We start from the raw sequence: 20,086 nt of genomic DNA on the forward strand, positions 1-20,086 counted from the left end.
CCATTTTCCTAGTCACCAAAGTGGGACACTCACCTCAAATAGAAATATTGCTAAATCCTTCCCTCCTTCCCTATATAAGGAGGCCATGAGAGCTCACTTGCGGGGGGAAGAGAACACACACACACACACACACACACACTCTTGTGCTACATGCTTGTAGCATGAACCCTAATCACATAATCACAACACCATCATCATCACCATCACCATGCACAAAAGATGAGCACCACCCCTCCACACCACTTGTAATTAAGGGTTGAAGGCACAATTTCAAGAAGAAGAAGGGTGGACACACTCATGATATTCCTCGCCATCAACTCCCATCTCTCCATTATGCCTCCTACGATCTTGTCCCCTTCTCATTTTCCTGTCATACGCTACCTATTGTATTCATCTTTTGCAAGCAATCAACATTCTCCATTTTGGTGCCATACTTTGTGTCGCTTTGGATACATCTCATTGTGAGTATGGTATATGCTTGTTCCTTGCCATTTTTTTTTCTGCTTATGTTAAGGTGTGCGGATTTGCCACCATACACACACACACTCTCTCTCCCTCTCATATTCCTATCATCTTGCTACTTCCATCTTGAGGTGTGCGGATTCGCCACCTCTTGTATGAGAAGTGAGCATACTTGCATGTATCCCTGACTTCGTTATCTTCCTTACTACATGCATGAGTAGCGAGCCCATTCTCACTCACTCACCACTCCTCTCACCTTATTCTCCGACCACCCCATTCCACATTTGGGCGTGGATCTTGAAATGTTTTTCTATGGCATGCTTCATTGTGTATATGTATGCGTCCTAGCCGAATATCTTGCTAGGTGGTGCCCCTATTGTGTATTCCCCATGATGAGGCCATTGTGCATATTCTTGGTGTAGAGGCCACCGGGTCTATTTTTTCACTTCCGCCTCTCAACGGCATTCCCTCACGGCGACTTAGAGGAGGAAATCTACATGCTTCAACCAAAGGGGTATGAAGTAAAAGGTAAGGAGAAAATGGTTTGCAAATTAAAGAAGAGCTTGTATGGTTTAAAGCAAGCATCAAGACAATGGTACTTGAAGTTTGATCGATGGATGTTGGATCATGGATTCACAAGATGCAACTCTGATCACTGCGTGTACACGAAGAATTTGGGAGATGGGAAATTCATCATCCTAATGTTGTATGTTGATGACATGTTGATTGCAAGTGCTAACATGCAGGACATCAAAGACCTAAAAGAGGAGCTGTCTAAATCTTTTTCAATGAAAGATTTAGGTGCTGCAAAGAGGATACTTGGTATGAATATATCAAGGGACAGGACGAAGAAGACAATAAAGCTATCTCAAGCAGATTACATCAAGAAGGTACTAGAAAGGTTTGCAATGCAAAATGCAAAACCAGTTTCTACACCTTTGGATGGTCATTTTAAACTAACGAAGGATATGTGTCCAAAGACACAAGAGGAGATAGCCTTTATGTCTAAAGTTCCATATGCTACAGCGGTAGGTTCTCTAATGTATGCTATGGTCTGGACAAGGCCAGACATTGCACATGTAGTGGGAGTTGTGAGTAGGTTCATGGACAGCCCAGGTAAAGAGCATTGGCAAGCTGTGAAGTGGATACTTAGGTATCTAAAAGGGACAACAACAAATGCTTTGTGTTTTGGAGGAACTGATATTTTTCTAGAAGGGTATGCTAATGCAGATATGGCAGGTGACAAAGATACTTGAAGGAGCACTATTGGCTATGTGTTCACGGTTGGAGGCACAGCAGTAAGTTGGGCTTCAAAGCTGCAGAACGTGGTTTCACTTTCTACCACGGAAGCAGAGTATGTAGCAATGATGGAGGCAAGCAAAGAAATTATGTGGCTTCACAGATTCTTAGAAGAGCTTGGATTCAAACAAGACAATTGTGTCTTGTACAGTGATAGCCAAAGCGCTATCCATCTTGCAAAGAACTCAGCCTTTCATTCAAGGACAAAGCACATTGAGGTGAGATATCACTTCATACGCACTCTTTTGGAAGAGTGACAACTAAAGCTAGGAAAGGTGCATACAAGTGAAAATCCTGCAGACATGTTTACAAAGGTGGTCAACAAGGAGAAGTTGAGCTTTTGCTCATCTTCAATCGGCATTCAAGGATAAGAAGCCAGAATGGAAAGCAGTCACAAGTTTGGTTCGGAGATCAGTCTCCAAGTGGGAGATTGTTAAGTATGGAGCCTGATTTACCCTTGTAATTTTTTGTGGTAAAAGCGCACATTTGTAAGGCCCCCATTATGAGGAGAAGCCATCGTGTGTGAAGGAAAATCACTCACCGGAAACCAAAATTTTCAGAGTCAAGAATCAGGGGCAACTTTAGGGGCCTCGGGGGCGGAGGCCCCCGAAACTTTTTTTTCCCTCGCCGGAATATTATGGCCGGACGGCGGCCGGAAAGTGGTCGGAAAACAACCGTCGGTTGGCCGGTGGCCAGTAGTCAATGGCCGGTGGACGGTGGTCGGAAGTCAATGGCCGGTGGTGGCCGGTGGCCGAATTCAAAAGCGGATTTTTCTACACAAGAGCGGGCCACACATGGGTGGATTGGAGGGTCCGATTTGGACTTATTCACACAAGGGCGGCTACACATGGATGCCTCTCATAAGAGAGGGCAACCCTTTTGGCCTATAAAAGGAGGACATTTCTACACACATTTCATAGTGTGAAGTTGATGCAACAAGGTGAGTGTGAGGTGGTGAGAGTGAAGCAAGGCGGGAGCTCCATTAAGGGTATAATCCCTTTGTAAACTACTTCTTGTTTTGAAGTACTAAAGCCATTGAGTGGCTGCTTTCCCATGGACGTAGCCCACATTGGGTGAACCACGTCTATCGTGTGTACTCTCTCTCTCTCTCTCTCTCTCTCTCTCTCTCTCTCTCTCTCTCTCTCTCTCTACTCTATAATCTTGTGTATGTAAATTTGTCTCTCTCCATTAAGTAATCTACTCAATTATCTATTTAGCCACATCTTATTTCCTAAGACTTATCACTTTGGCTATTTCTAGAAATTCTCGGCCACACTTTTTCTAATTAAATCCATCAAATCATCCCACTTGCCTTTCCTCGCATGCATCCGCATCCACTTTCTAAGTAGGATACCACTCACCTCCAATGCATGCAACTCATGATGTATGAGTCCGATTCACCGGCTATCAAGCATGACTGAAAGCACTTATTAAAAGCCACATTTTAGAAGTTCAACCAACACGAAACTCTTGAAAATTACTAAGCAGAACCAAGCCTTTATACATAAATTCTACAAGAGCACTCCGAAAACTCAAAGCATTATGTAGATCTATGTACTCGGGGCTAGTGAGCAAGCTTTTTAGCATGGATTAGCAAGTTCATTTCCAACCAAAAAATGCATGACAACGTGTATTTGAACAGGCTTTTATTGTTTCTCAAAGAAAGGGTGGTGATATCAATGCATCCACTTCTTATGATTCTGCTGCGAGTGGCAAAACTTCTGCTCCCAATGCTTCTGCTGGCAGCACTTCGTCTAGCAATTCTGTTGATAAGGTAAAAAAGATGTGTTGCCAGTATTGTAAAGCTAATGATCACTTGATCAAGTAGTGTCCTAAGTTGAAGGCCAAAGAGGCTAAGAACAAAAATGGTGGTTCCACTACAAATGCTGGTTCCATTATAAATGCAGCCATTGTTGAGTCTTCTGTGAAAGGAGACTGTGTTGCTGATGTTGATGCAGAATTGGATTTTAGTGCAGAGTGCACTTACAATCTTGTTGTCCATGATGCATGCTTGTCAGTTGCTACAGATTCACATGTGCGGTATTTCGATAGTGGTGCTACAAAGCACATTACCTCACATCGTGAATTGTTCACCTCTCTCGAGTCTGTCCCTCATGGAAATTCAATTACTTGTGCCAACAATGCCTCCTATCCGGTTTAGGGAGTTGGAAAGATTGTGCTTACTACTGCAAATGGCAGTTCTTTCACACTTGTTGATGCACTTTATATACATGGGATCAAGAAGAATCTTTTGTCTGTATCTCCACTTGCTAGACTTGGACTTGTAGTCAAATTTGTGGGTGACAGATGTATACGTCATGATATTAGCTTTGGTGATGAAATTGTTTCATCTGGGCTTTTGTGCCATGGGCTGTATAAGATCACTTTGTATGACAAGTGTGGACAAAATTTTGCAACTTCAGTTGCTGATTCAAGGGCTATTTCAGCTGCAAAACTTTGGCATGCACATTTTGGTCATCGGAATTTTGCCAGTTTGCTGCATTTGCAGAAATCTGATATGGTTGCTTCATTGCCACCTCTTGAAGCACCTGGCAAACATGTTTGTGAAGGCTATATTTTGGGTAAGATGCAGGGTTCTAAGTTTCCAAAGGATGGTTCAGTTCGGGCCACATGCAGGTTGCAGCTTGTGCATAGTGATGTTTGTGGGCCCATGTAAACTCTGTACTTGGGCAATTACCTCTACTTTGTGACTTTCATTAATGATTACTCCAGGCATGCATGGGTACTTCCTTCCAATCGAGGGGGGCATTATATGTCTCATGAACTCAATGCATTTCTGGATAGTCGCGGTATAAAACACCAATGTACACTGCCTTATACACCTCAGCAAAATGGTATTGCTGAGAGGAAAAACAAGTCACTTATGGAAATGGCACGATGTATGGTCAAAAGTCTTCGCATTCTTTTTGGCTTGAGGCCATCATGTGTGCCACTTATGTACTAAACAGGTGTCCTACAAATTTTTTGCAGTCTATTACTCCATATGAAGCATGGCATGGTAGAAAGACTTTTATTGAGCACATGAGTGTTTTTGGTTGTTTTGCATATGCTTTGGTGCCACAAACACAGTGCAGAAAATTGGATGATAAGGCTGTCAAATGTATTTTTGTTGGTTAAAGTACTGAAAGAAAAGGTTACATGTTGTATCATCCGCAAACAAAACGTATTCTGGTTTCATGGAATGTAGTGTCTGTGGAAGATTCTGTTCAGCCCTTGTTGTCATGTACTAGAGACAGTAATGTAAGCTCACATGACATTTATGACACTTTGTTGCCTCTTTTTAGTGGTGGAAATACGAATGTAAGTTTCAATGAGGCAAATGTATAGCGTATGGGGGTTGCTGAAAATGTTACAAATCAGCCTATTACTGATGCAGATGTACATTATGTACTTGATGAGGAAAGGGTTGAAAATGAGCAGCCTAGAGGTATGCCAAAATGGCTGGTACACACTTTGCGTAACAGTAAATTGGATGCACCTTTGTCTAGTCGTACTCCTTCAGGCTCTTGCCATGCATCTTATGCATCAGATTGTTATGCTTTGGCTTTGTCTAGCTTACATGATGTTGAGGAACCTCTGACTTTTGATGAAGCACAGAATTCAAAAAATTGGATGGCTGCCATGCAATCAGAATATGATGCACTTATAGAAAATGGACACATGGACTTTATGTGATTTGCCTCCTGACAAAAATGCCATTGGTACAAAGTGGGTTTACAAGTTGAAACACAAGCCGAATGCGGAGATCGATCGCCATAAGGCTCGACTTGTTGCAAAGGGTTATGCACAAGAAAAAGACATAGATTATGAAGAGACTTTTGCTCCCACTTGTCGTATGACTATTGTGCGTTTTCTATGTGTATTGGCAGCTCATTTTGGTTGGGATGTACATCAATCAGATATTGTTACTTCTTTCTTGAATGGTGACATATTTAAGGAAGTTTATGTAACATAGCCTTGCGATTTTGTCAAGAAAGGACATGAGGATAAAGTGTGCAAATGTAACAAGACTTTGTATGGGTTGAATCAATCTCCTCGTGCTTGGTATGAGAAAGTTGACACTCATTTGGTCAAACAAGGCTTTCGTAACAGTCCAATAGAAAGCACATTGTATGTAAAGCATGAGGGTGATGCACTTCTCATTGTGGTTCTTTATCTAGATGATTTGCTGATCTTGACCAAATAAGAGAAGAATTGCTGAACTTAAGGCTGACTTAAATGCTACTTTCAAAACAAAAGATTTGGGGCTGTTGCATCATTACTTGGGCATACAGTTTAAATAGTGTGATGGTGGTATTGCTTTGTGTCAGAAAAGTTACATAGAGACATTGCTATGTAAGTTTGGACTTGAGGATTGCAAACCTATTGCCACTTCCATGGAAACAGGTTTGAAATTGATTCTTCATGAAGCTGGTGATCCTACTGATGTCACTCTTTACCAAACTTCTATTGGATGCCTCATTTATGTATGCAATACGAGGCCAGATATTCAATTTTTAGTCTCACAGGTCAACAAATTTATGCATAGCCCAGGGTCTAAGCATTGGCAGGTGAGGTCGAGCTTTTTGAAATGGGGCCTCTAAACCCAAACCAATGGGCCTACCCTCACAAAATGTTCGTAAAGAGGTACACACACTACTTGGGGCACCACCTTCTTTTGGGAGTGGAGAAGGAAACCAATCAAAAATAACACTTGCACTCACCCACTCAAGCAACACACTTTGAAAACCCCTTACTCTATATACACTTTGGACACTTGAACACCATCAACGATTATGCAACCCAATGCCATGCATCAAAATGAAATATGCAATTTGTGGAATAGCATTCACCTTCTCCCCATAAGAATACCCATAATACATCCAAACTCTTCCTCTCTCAAGCACTCATCAAAAAAATCATGCGCACAAGACTTGCCTCTCAAACACACAAGAGAATCACTTACATCAAACTAACACACTTTGCATAGAGAGCTCATCTCCATCTATGCAATGCCGTGACACAAATAAAATCACCATGAGAGGTAGCCACATGCATATGTAATGAAGCAAAAGAGAGTTAGAGTGAGAAATTTCTTTAGACCAATTGAATAAGTGTGGAGAAACAAACCAATGGTAAATTGAGAATAGAACACTTACTTGATTTCTCGCACACCTTTTAAGGGGAGGACAGACGCTGGCTAACCATCACGAATTGCGACACTTGAAAGTTTTGAAGATGATTTCATGATCATTAACATAACCATGAGAGAGATCATGATGTATTTACAAGTTATTGAGGTGCTACAAATGATTTATTGGGTTGATGGAGTAAGAGATTGTAGAATGGAAAGAGTGGAGAATAGAGTTGCACTTCCTCCAAAGAGGAGGGTTAGGAGGGAGGATGTGAAAGAGGGAGAGTTGGGGTCTTCTCTACTATTGATCAAGAAACAACATGAAGTTGAAAATATAGGTGTGTGTCCTTAAGTCTCTCCAAGGGGGGCTATTTATAGTTGTGTAGGAGTGGGATTATGCTACACTTAATTAGAGTAAGTGATTAGACGTAATTAAGTGTCCTTTGACCACTCATTGAATATTGGACATAAAAGGGACTATTTATTCACCAAAAATATCATTTTAGACTGTGAAGGCTCCATAGGGGTGCATAATGTAGGTGGGCCCCACCATGAGGCCCTACGGGTGGCTCCTGCGGGGTATCTCAACTTGTCTGTCTTGGCATTTAGAAAGCATCTTTAGGTTGGTCCCATCACATGCAAGTGACCTTGAACACTCATTGCTCTTCTTGAAGATGAGTAGGGGAAAAATAAGATCTCACCCTCTTGATTTACTTGATTTACAGTTCCCTTTTGATGCGAATCTGACAGATTTACACTATTTTGACCATAACTTTTTACCTGTAGCTCGGAATGACATGCTTCAAAAGGAAAAATTGACCTTCTCAACATGTTTGATATGAATTTGGACTATTCTTCACGCACATGCACCAAGGAATTCGGTTTGGAAGTTCCACACTAGGGTAGGGAACCTTTTGCTTCCAAGTCTTCTTGTATGGTCCCTTTGCTTGTATGCATCCAAGGGGAATCATGCTTTTTCAAAAGGCTATGATGCTTAAAAAAATAGAGGAGGGCCCAATATTATTTGCTTGTGAAAAGAATATACAATTTGAGTCTTTTTGAAAGAAGAGAAACTATATGTATATTCTTAAGAGATATTGGGCCACCTATGTAGGGGGCATAAAAGACTTGTAGAGAGCGACCATAATCTTTGGGAAAGACAAGTGGAGAGTTGATTTCCATGGGAATTTATCTATATGGGGTGGAAGATGGATATATTATTTTTCTACTACTAATTCACAAGAGGTAAGAAAGTTTGGGGGTATATAGTTGGTTATTGTATGCTTATTCTATTTACAAAGCAAAAAAGAAAAGGGTGGTAATATAAATATATGACTAAGGTGACATTTTTGGGAAGAGTATAATGTATGTGTTGCCACAAAGGTTAAACGAAGAGGGGGAATTTACTCTAGATAACTTAATAGCGTAGAAAGATATATACACATATGAGGAAGAGGACGTTGAGTAGGCTGACAAATGTTGCAAAAAGATGGTTACCATTTTATGCCACTCAGCAGGCTATCAAGAAGATTTTTTTCTACCTTAGTGGAACTTTACATCTTGGCTTGTTTTATCCCAAGGGGAGATCATTGCCGCCAGATTTACATGCTTTTTCGGACTCAGATTGGACTAGTTGTTTTGACACGGGAGTGTCCACAAGTGGTTTTTGTTTCATGCTTGGCAGTTCAAGTATATCATGGTTGAGAAAGAAGCAACCTACTATGGCCACTTCAAGTTGTGAAGCTAAGTACAGGGCAGTCTTCACAACTATGGTTGAGTGTGTATGGACTTATGGTGGCTGATTTGGGTGTTGGACAGGACACTGCCAACACTATCTACACTGACAGTCAGAGCGCATTGGCAGTTGCAAGAAACCCCGTTTTTCATGCTCGCACAAAGCACATTGAGGTGCATTACCACTATGTTAGGGAGAGGCTCTCAGTAGGAGAGATCAGCTTGGCTTATGTGCCAACACAGAAAAACCTTGCAGATCTTTTCACAAAGGCATTGTCTCGTGAGAGGCTCGAAGCTTTCTGCAAAGCTTTGGGCTTACTCCCCTTTGTGGATTGATCATGTACTCACGGCATGACACTTCCCTTTACTCATGTGCTAGCTCTTGTTCACTGCATCACTCTAGGGGGGATTTGTTAACATATACATGTGGTAGTGATGTGTGTGAACACGCTAGGACTGCGAGGGCATTTTTTCCCTCTTTAGGAGGTTTTTTTCCCCATGCATTGTATATACAGCCATCACTCTAGGGCTATCCATTTTTTCCATTTCACACTAAGTGAAACACTCTCTATTGTGTGCCTTGAGCTTCCTTCGTCTTCTTCAAGCTGTGTGCGTTTCTCTGCAACCCTAATTCCAACAAAAACGATAGCAACCAAGTAAGTGCTATAGCCAAAATATGATGGGATACAATCAAAAACTTAAAAACCAGTGATTGATCAAGAGAGTAATCAATCTACTAACAACATGGATAATGAGCTACTTAAGAATCTATATATTGAAAATAACAAAAAGGTGGAATCCATTGAGGTAGTAAAGCAAGCAGAGAGAGCCTTTGTGTAATGCAATTGATGTTTTATTAGCTAATGCAATCGAGAGGTAGGAAAAGCTATCCAAGCTATGGGCTATGGGATGAGATATATATTTTACGTAAATTCTTATTATTCAAGTTCTCTTTATGAGCTTTGGCCATTTATGACCGGCCGGCTAGTTTGTAATCACTTTAAGTATTCAAGAAATCTATTAGTAAATACGTGCAAGAGGGAAATGCTCACTCTTGCATGAGGGGAGATTGCACCCACTCTCTGTGTTATTCTTCTCCCCTCTCCACTCTTCTCTCTCATCATGCTGACGTAGCACTCCACTCTAGAAGGTGCACCTACATGTGCTCCAGTGCTCTATCTCTCTCTTCGTCTCTCTATGTGCGTGTACAGCTTGGACTATGTGCAAGGATGGTTGCCAAGAATGAAGATTTGTGTGTTTCATGGATTGTAGTATACATATATATATCACTACAAGAGCTTGCTTAAATTCCGACATCAAATTATAAGCGATTGAGCTATTTCGGCTCGCTTAGGGTAAGCAGTTGGGCTATTTTAAACTTTAAAAAAAAACAAACAAACTTTAAAAACTGTTTGTGCACTTGGGGCAAGCAGTAGGCATAGGGGCTAGAAGAAATGTCAAGTGTGCAAGCCATTTCTGAAGTTTGGCTACGTTTTTTTTAGAGAAAAAACGCAAATGAACTTCAGTAATGCCTTGCAAACTTTCCATATTTGCTTGCTACTTTGCATATGGCTTGCCTATTTGCTTTTTTTTGGTTTGGGCAAGACATATGAGTTCTTGTTAGCAAAAAAGGGAAGATAGAAAGACATTCTTGAAGTCTATATGCGTTTTTAAGAAAAAATACAAACGAACTTTAGAAACAGAATGCTCTCTTGTTGTTTGTGCTAACAAGAACGCATATGCATTGTCCAAGCCATCACTAGGCAAATGGGAAAGCCATCAAAGTAACAAGAAAATATGGCAAGCAGTGTGCAATCCATATGCATTCTTAGGGTTATCAGCTTAGGGTTAGGTGGCTCTTGAAACCCTATACATGCATTGTCATGTAGACACGTGTGTGTGTGTGTGTGTGTGTGTGTGTGTGTGTGTGTGTGATATCCATGAATATAGAGATGAGATTATACCATGTGATCCTAATCTCCCTGCATCTCTAGATTGAGGTGTGTGGGGATTGGACAGGGTTAGAGAATGTGAGGTTGTTAGAGCTAACGGCAAATAATAAGAAAAACGCAAACAAACTTCAAAAATAACTTCTGTACTTTGAAAACACAAACGCACTTTGATAAACAAAGTAAACTAAAGCAATCAGACTTCAAAAGTGCACACAAACTTCAAAAACCCTAATATATAGTCATTGACCAATAAAGACAAGATTATTACCTGGTGGTCCTAATCTTCGTGCACCTCTAGACCTATGTGTGCAAGGATCGGGCATGACTGAGGTTGTTAGAGCTAGTGGCAAATAGTAAAAAAAATGCAAATGGACTTCGAAAATGACGTGTGCTTCAAGAAAGCAGATGGACTTTGATAAACAAAGTAAAATAACGCAATTCGGATTTGAAAGCACACACAGACTTCAAAAACCCTAATATATAGTCATTGAACAATAAATATGAGATTATTACCCTGTGGTCATAATCTCTGTGCACCTCTAGACCGAGGTTTGTGGGGATCGGGTATGGATACATAATGTGAGGTTGTTAGAGCTAGCGGCAAAATAGTAGGAAAAAGCAAACGGACTTAGAAAATGACTTCCAAAACCCTAATATATAGTCATTAAGTGATAAAGCCGAGATTATCACCCTGTGGTCTTGAAGTTGGATCAATATCTACTTACAAAGGTTGATCTAGTGTCTCCGGCAGACCATGAGATCGATAATGCAGGTCTTGTAGTTGCTCTATGGGAACGAGACCGTTATTGCGTATGTGCTGGTCACATATTTTTTGTTTTGAAAAGATTTGATACCTGGAATGTGCCCAAGGACACCGTCCATTTATTCTCTAGCCATGCCCGATCCCCGCACACCTCGATCTAGAGGTGCATGGAGATTAGGACCACAGGGTAATAATCTCATCTTTATTCGTCAATGACTATATATTAAGGTTTTTGAAGTTTGTGTGTGATTTTGAAGTCCGATTGCGTTATTTGATGATTTTCAAACAAACAGCCATCAACTGAGTCCACCCAACCAATACCCGATGTGACATTTCAAGAAGTAGAGATGAGGAATGTGTTAGATGCGTTCTTTGACATGGATCCCATCATTGAAAACATAGAAGATGACACCATTCAAGGCAATACTATGAACCAACCTCAGTCGTCCCGTCCATATCAACAGCATGATAGCAATGATAAAGAGGGTGAGGAAATACAAACTCTTGCACGTATGTCACTTTACAATGGTGCAAATAACTCAGTTCTCTATACCGCTTTGGCAATGCTTAATTTGCAATCTATCTACGGATTGTCTGACGTCTCCGTCACAAAGCTTTTCAAGTAAATACATTGTATCCTAAGCATGAAAAAGCCAATTACAGTTCAATAATGTGATTAAGGGGCTTACTTCTTCATGTAACAAACAGGTTGTTCAACAAGAAAATCTTGCCAAAGGGGAATCACATGTTCCCTACCAGTCCAGTTGCTAAAAAGCTTGTTGCTAATTTGGGCTTGGATTATCACAAAATACATGCATGTCCTAATGATTGTAAAATTTTTTGCAATGAGTATGAAAATTTGGAATAATGTCCCAATTGTGGATCAAACAGGTATAGAGAGGACACTCAAGGAAAATGTATCCATGTAAAGGTCCTTCGACACTTTCCTATCATTCCAAGAAGAAAGAGCATGTTCAGGTGCAAGTCTGTAGCCGCTTTGATGACATGGAACTCAAATACTAGATCGACAGATGATGTGATGCGGGTGACTCTTGTGCATGGAAGCACATAAACGTTAGCCTACTTTTAAGAGTGAACATGGATGTATCCGCTTTGGTCTGGCAATGGATGGAGTAAACCCATTTGGATTACTGAGTTCGTTATGGAGCACATGGCCCATTTGCTTGTTTAATTATAATCTTCCACCATGGCTAGCTATCAAGAAGGGCCATCTGTTGTTGTCGCATATCGTCCTAGGAAATTATAAAGCAAAGAACAAGGACGTCTATCTGGCATCACTTATAGAAGAGCTACAAATCTTGTGGGTAGGGATCGATGTGGTTGATATGTCCCAATGACTTGGACGAAGAAATGTACATGTGCAAGGCATTCTCATGTGAACCATTCATAATTGGCCAGGCTTCGGTGAGTGTTCAAGTAAGTGCCTTTGAAACCCTCACATACATGTTACTCCCAACTATGGTTATGGATTTTATATTTTAATTTTGTGATTTTTCAAGCTTGGGTTAATAAAAAAATCATGCATGTCCGAAATGTAGTCCTTAACTTGGCTTTCGCCACTCTGATCATTTGAACAAGAAAATTTATGAGGAGCATGGTAGATTTTTGCTTGAAGGAAATGAGCTACGTGGATCAAGCATATGCAAACATGACATGCATCCACTGAAAGTGAGCGATTGGAGAAACATGTGGCTGGAGAGGGGAGATTTCATGCCACCTGAAATGAAAAGACTTTCTATTTTTCATGAACTCCCGTACTGGAGTGACCTGCTGATTATTCATCTGCTCAACCCAATGCACATCTTCAAGAATGTGGGAGGGATCGTATGGAAAACCATCATTAGAAAAAGGGAGAGCAAGGCCCAAAGAGATGACCTACAGACTGTGGGTTGAATGCTAGAGATGTGACCTCAACTTAAACCCAATGGAAATTTTGCTATACCAAAAGGTCCATGGGTTTTCAGTCATGCAAAAGAGCAGCAAGTGAAGAAGACTATATCTTCATTCAAGCCTCACACTGGGTGCATGCACTGTTTGAAAACGGTTTTTATGAGAGATGAAGATCTTAGTGGTCTAAGTCGCACAATTGGCACAAATTTTCATAGTTTATCTTACTAATTGCAATAAAGAATTTTTTGACAGATAACATTAGAAGAACAATCTGCAAAATCAGTGATTTGGTATGTTGGATCAGTTCAAAAGAGATCAGAGAAGACAACATCGATGCAACATGCTTAAATGCTATTGAAGCAGTGTGTATGGTGGAGAATTACTTTCCAACAAACATTCTAACCATCCAAATGTATGTGCTTGTGCATGTGGACGATGAAGTTGTAGTTGCTGGGGTAATCCATAGAAACTAGATATTCTTCTTGAAAAGATTCATAAAAACGTTAAAGGGGTTCGCTTGTCAAAGGGCTTGCCATGAGGGTAGCATGGTTAAAGGATGGCTCAATTGATCTAGAGATGCCCCGAATGTGGACTACTCAGTTCAATGTCAAGGTGATAGGGGACGAGCCGCAGGGACAAGGCATCATTAGGAAGATGGACATCACAATGTGAGAAAAGGTTATGAGATTTTTCCTTCTCAACTCAGACATCATGCAAAAGTGGCTAGAGAGGTACGAAGGAAAAAAGCAATAACGCTTGATAGATTGCTTGCAATTCAAGCGCAACTGTGCCACTAGAAACCTTCCTTTTCCAGATCATCTTCAGAAATTGCTTGACTTTCCAACTGGGCTGTGGATAGATGCGACAATCTCAAAGGCAAAGAGGAATGGAGTATTGATTACTAAACAGAAAGAGGAGATGTGAAGGGGTTGCAATTGGCATGTAAATTTTCACAACTTCCTTTTCAAGCTCCACATGATCCCATTACTTTAATAACTTTAAGTTTGTTTCAATTTTGTGGCTACAGTATCACAAATATGGAGCTTTGTGGTCACATGGGAAACACTTTAGAGTGCAACCGATAGACGAACAAAGGGTCACCTTTGACTGTGGTAGGACAAGTTTTGTCCAAGAAAGTAGGACTAGTGCCAAGTATGAGAACACAGAGACTAGCCGGCTTGGATACTTTGGCTACATTCAGGACATCTTGAAGACTAGATTTAGAAAGTTTGATATTTTTATATCTGATGTCAAGTGGTTCAAAGTTATTACTACCAGCGGCCCTAATGCAAATGTGCACAAAGACCACAGTGGATTGATTCAAGTATATTCTAGGCAGGTGTGGACAGATGTGCGGGATACATTCATACTTTTGCAGCATTGTGAACAAGTTGTGTTCACACTAGATCCAATATGGAGAGAAAATGATGAAAAAGATCTTTCTAAACCGTGTTGGCTCTATGTTGTTCAAGTTGCTCCGCATAGCAAGAAAATGTATGAAGGATTGGAAGTTGAGGTTGAAGAGCTAGTTCATGAACAAAGTGTAGGGCCAACAAATGATATAAGTCTGGATTTTGAGTTGGAGGTCGGTGGTGAGCATATGCCTGAACCTAGAGATGAGCTTTCAAATACTGAAAGTTGATGCGGAGAGCGATGAAGAAGTGCAATTTGATGACAAAGATACAGAAGTACAGATTGAGATAGACATCTTTGGTGCATCAAATCTCATAGCAAATGAGAGATTAACTACTGATTTTTGCTAGGAACTCTTTTGTAAAACTCTTTTTATTAGTCTACAATATTGGATAGATTCATTGAGTTGTGTTGTTGCAGCTTTGTTTTTTTGTTATTTGTATTGCTTAAATGTTTCTTTGTAAACTAAGGTATTTTAACTGTGTTATTTGTGTATCTGTAGGCATGGCCAATGACAATGATACATACTCTCCTAGTTTTAGCTTTCCTGTCACTTCGATCGACATGTTACCCGAGCAGTTGGTTCCTTTTTCACACAGTTCACACCAAAGAAGATTATTTACACACATAACCGTTCAGTATCTGGTTCCTCTATATCTTTTACGACCGCCCCTACGCGTAGTACTAGTGTGCCCCCTAGACCAACCGACCCCACACCTCAATTGAGTGTACCCTCTACACCGACGGGTGGTTCATCTTTTGAGACAAGGCAGGCATCGTTCTGAAGGCGATGGTAGCTATGGTAGTGGTTCTATCGATGAATCCACACCACTAAAAGAGCATACACCACTATCTTTAGTAAATAGTTCACCGATTGGCACACCACGTACACCTTGGGGATCACACCAGCATGATCCTAGCAAGGTGTACAAGAGCAGGGATGGGATTGTTGTGGTGGCGGATATGGTTGGAAAGCCCATGCGACACAGGATTCGACAGCTCTTTACAATTCAGTTTGACCACTCTATGATGGAGATTTTGGATAATCAAGATGATGAAAGAAGAGTTACATTGTTGATACCATTCACAGAGAGTAGATGCTGGCAGAGGGGTACAATCAAGTCTCGAATGACTAGATTTTGGGTGTGGCTTGTGCCATAATGTCCCACTGTCGGTCAGAGGTGAGAGATAGGTACAAAGACGGTAGTCCAAATCCGGCATGGTTGGACGCAGAGGAGTGGGTGGTGATTGCACTAGAGACACAAGACAATCCTATTAGATTTCAACAGGCAGAGAGATGCAGCCAAAGTACGTTTGGAGTCTGCTGGAGCATCACATCTTGGGAATGGAGGCTATGACACACTTCAACATGAGTTTGTAACTATTATACGTATGCTTTAAATTTTCAAAAATGTATATGGTATTTAAATATTTATCTCATGATAAAACCATAATTTTGCAGGAAGCTGCCGTGAAGCGCCCTCTGACACATTGAGAGGAGAAGTATGGGTACAAGCTTGTGGCACTTTTTGACCCAGCTACAGGAGGAGGGAGAGGCCATTGAACTGGGAGGCATTACCATGAGGGTGACATCCTCCATATATGTTTTTTTTGGGAGTTGTGGTCTATACAGTCTTACTCAGTCATTGCCACTATAAGAGGAGTTGTCTATAACCGCTAACATTGCCGCGGAAAAACAAAGGAAAAAGGAGAGAGAAAAATTTGCGGGGGCGACAATAACCGCGGCTACGAACGTGGTAGTGGTTTCTCAACAATAAACACGGTAATAGTCGCGGCAATATACCCACCGCTATTACCGCAACCTTTGCCGCTGCCATTACCGCGCTTATTGTCGCTACACGCCAATTAAAAAATAAAGGTGCTCATTTGGGCCACCCAAATTTGGGTGGCCCAAATGAGCACCTTTATTTTTGACCTGCATAAAATAATCAATTGTTTTTTGGAAGAGTATAAAAATACCAAAAAATTGAAATTGAATTTACTTTACCTTGACAATTAAAAATGTAGAAGATCAACTATTTAAAAAAATTACAATAAAAAGAAAATAGTTGTACATACATTGTGCCACATTGGGACTTTATGAAAGTTTTGACAAATTTTTTTTCTATCTAATCCTCCTCTATCTCGTCGTCGTCCAGAGGCACGTATGTTGGATCACTTTGACTCTACATAAACCCAAAACAAATTAAACAATTATCCACAGCTCAAAACAATTGATACAAATTACTTGTTTAAACTTAACGCTTGTAGTGGTCCAACCGTTGCGTCTTTCTATCTATTTCTCTCCCTCTTTCCCTCTATCTCTCTCTTTCTGTCCCTCTTTCCTTCTCTCTCTCTCTATCTCTCCCTCTCTCTCTCTCTCTCTCTCTCTCTCTCTCTCTCTATATATATATATATATATATATATATATATATATATATATATATATATATATATATATATATATCCCTATCCCTCTCTCTCTCTCTCTCTCTCTCTCTCTCTCTCTCTCTCTCTCTCCCCCTCCCTCTCTCTCTCCCTCTCTCTCCCTCTCTCCATATCTCTCTTCCCTCTTTCCCTCTCTCCCTCCATCTCTCCCTCTCTTCCTCTATCTCTCCCTATTTCTCTTTCTCTCCCTCTTTCCCTCTCTCCATCTCTCCAGCTGAAGCTTGTTGAAGGAGAGAGAGAGGGTAGGGATGGGGGTTGGGGGGGAAGGGGGGGGGGGGAAGCTTGGGAGCGATGGCGGAGAGCAAGAGCGCAGGGTATGCTGCAAAAATACGACATAATCTCCCTTCTTTCTTTTTCAGGCACCAGTTATTACCGCGTCTATTACCGCCTATATTACCACGGCCAGTGATTTCAAACGGATACATGCGAATTCGAGGTTGCAGGTTGGGGGGGGGGGGGGGGGGGGGGAAGGGGGTATAAACCACCCCCTCTACCCTTAGCTATACATTATTTTGTTTTTTAGCCTTTTGAGTTTTGGATGAAGATTTTTAATTTTTTATGAATACTTTATTTTGTAGTACTTTTAAATGTTATTAATTGAATTTTTAAAAATCTCTTTTAGTTAAAAATAATTTTAACACTCATTGTCATTTATTCCCTTTGACTTTAATTATATGTAATTTTACTAATAGAATTAAGTGTTTTTCTAATTATTTATTTTTTAGGACACATGACTAAATAAACAACCTTTCGCGTGTGCAGGACATCAACTGGGATGATCGTGGTTCTCTTGGAGGCCCACAGTGAGATCGTTGGCTTAAGGAAAAACTACCTTGTCCTTGCGCCAAGTGCAAACGAGCAATTCCTCGCTTGAGGCGCATTGCTTTGGAGCACATGGAGAACGAAGGGCTTTGGCATCCTTGAAAAAGCGCTCGGAGATATGATAGCACGACTCACCCGTCGTTTGAGGAGGTGCCCCATTTTTCTGTGTTCGGTGGTGAGCACCGGCGTGTAAGGCCGAACGGCAGAGGCAAGAGCGACTGGGCAATTTGGGTACACCACATGGTGATCCTCCCGTTGGCTCTACGTCGATAGCTCCTATGGCGTGTTCGTCGCACTTTGAGGTAAAGGATGAGAACATTTTTGACATGTTTGATGAGCTACTAGCTCATGAGCGTGATGTGTGCAAGGAGGATTTTCAGCCCTGCACTAAACGGGCTGCCAAAACAAAGGATAGATTGATGATGAGTGCTCAAACACCTCTTTACAACGGTGCATGGTACTCGGTTCTCCAAGCATCGTTGGAAGTACTCAACATGCAAGAAAAATTCGGTTTGAGTAATACCAGTGTTAATGCACTACTTCTGTAAGTATGGAATGTGGCTTTTATATACTCTCTCCCTCTCTCTTTATGGTTTCGTCTTCTAGGAATTATACTAATACGCATGTTTGTTGTAGTTTGATGGGAAAAATGTTGCCAGAAGATCACCACATGCCTCCAGATTGTCGCCGAGCTAGATCGTTTGTCACTACACTTGGAATGGAGTATGAGCGCATCCATGCATGCGTCAACGATTGCATGCTATACCGCAATGAGCATGCACATGCTACCTCATGTCCCGTGTGCGGAGAGGCACGATACAAGATAGGTGTGAGCGGGGCACACCTACCCCGCAAGGTATTAAGACATTTTCCATTAATTACTCGCATCCAACACATGTTTAAAAGCAGGTCTATCGTGGAGCTTCTTGCGTGGCACACAAACCATCGCTCAAATGATGGAATGCTGCATGTCCCTGCCGATTCACCTGCATGGAGGCACATCGAAACTCAATGGCTAGAGTTTGGGTTGGAGCCTCGACACTTGAGGCTTGGGTTAGCAAGTGATGATTTCAACCCCTTCGGCACTAAGTCTACTTCATGGAGCACTTGACCTGTGGTGATTGTCAACTACAATATTACACTATGGGAGACAACCAAGAAGGACAATATACTTCTTTCCTTGCTTGTGCCAGGGAAGTACAAAGTGTCAAATATTGACATTTACCTCAAGCCCCTCATCGAGGATTTGGAGGAGTTATGGAGAGGCATTCCTGTTGTCAATGTCTCACTTGCAAAGGGGGGGTGAGAGGCTCAAGTGAGGGGAATCCTTACGTGGACTATGCACGACTATCCTGGACTTGGAGAGATTTTTGGTAACCCTCTATCCTCTATCTCTCTCCTTCCCTCTCTCCCTTTAGCTCACTTTAGTTCACTCATATCTCTAACCATATGATACGTATGCAGGGTTGTCCACATCGAGGCACAATGCATGTCGTACTTACGGGCCATCGTTGGTGATGGAGAGACCCGATTCGTTGCGCAAGGTAATCTATCTAAACAACCATCTTTTCTTACCCCAAGGGCATAACAAGCACAAGGCTCCAACAAATGGGAAGGCTCCTCTAAAGCTCACGATGGCAGATTGGGCCACCATTTGGGAGGAACACCACAACAAAAATCTGGCTCCGTGTCCTCCACCAAAGGTATGTCAAGGTATTCCATATTTTTAAGGCTTCCATATTGGAAGGACTTGAAAATACAACACCTCTTGGATCCCATGCACATATTCAAGAATGTAGCTCAAACACTATGGGACCACATTATTGGCAAGAAGGACTCTTTGGGTGCGAGGGATAATTTGAGGCTTTTAAAACGTATCCCCACCTCTGCTACTCCATGGCGTGTCCCAAATGGAAAGATTGTGCTTCCTAAAGCACCATGGATGCTAGAAAAAGAAGAATTAGACAAGGTGAAGGGTACAATCGCCTCTATTTGCACACCAACATGATACATGAGGTTAGTAAGGGAGCTTTCACAAAATCGAAGAAGGGTGAAAGCGTTCAATTGTATGGGTTGAAGTCTCACGATTGGCACAAGATGCTTCAGGTAATCTTCATACTCCCTATTCTATCTATATTTTGTGTGTA

This window comes from Adiantum capillus-veneris, chromosome 7 (assembly GCF_014529385.1).
Source record: "Adiantum capillus-veneris isolate H3 chromosome 7, ASM1452938v2, whole genome shotgun sequence".
Taxonomy (NCBI): domain Eukaryota; kingdom Viridiplantae; phylum Streptophyta; class Polypodiopsida; order Polypodiales; family Pteridaceae; genus Adiantum; species Adiantum capillus-veneris.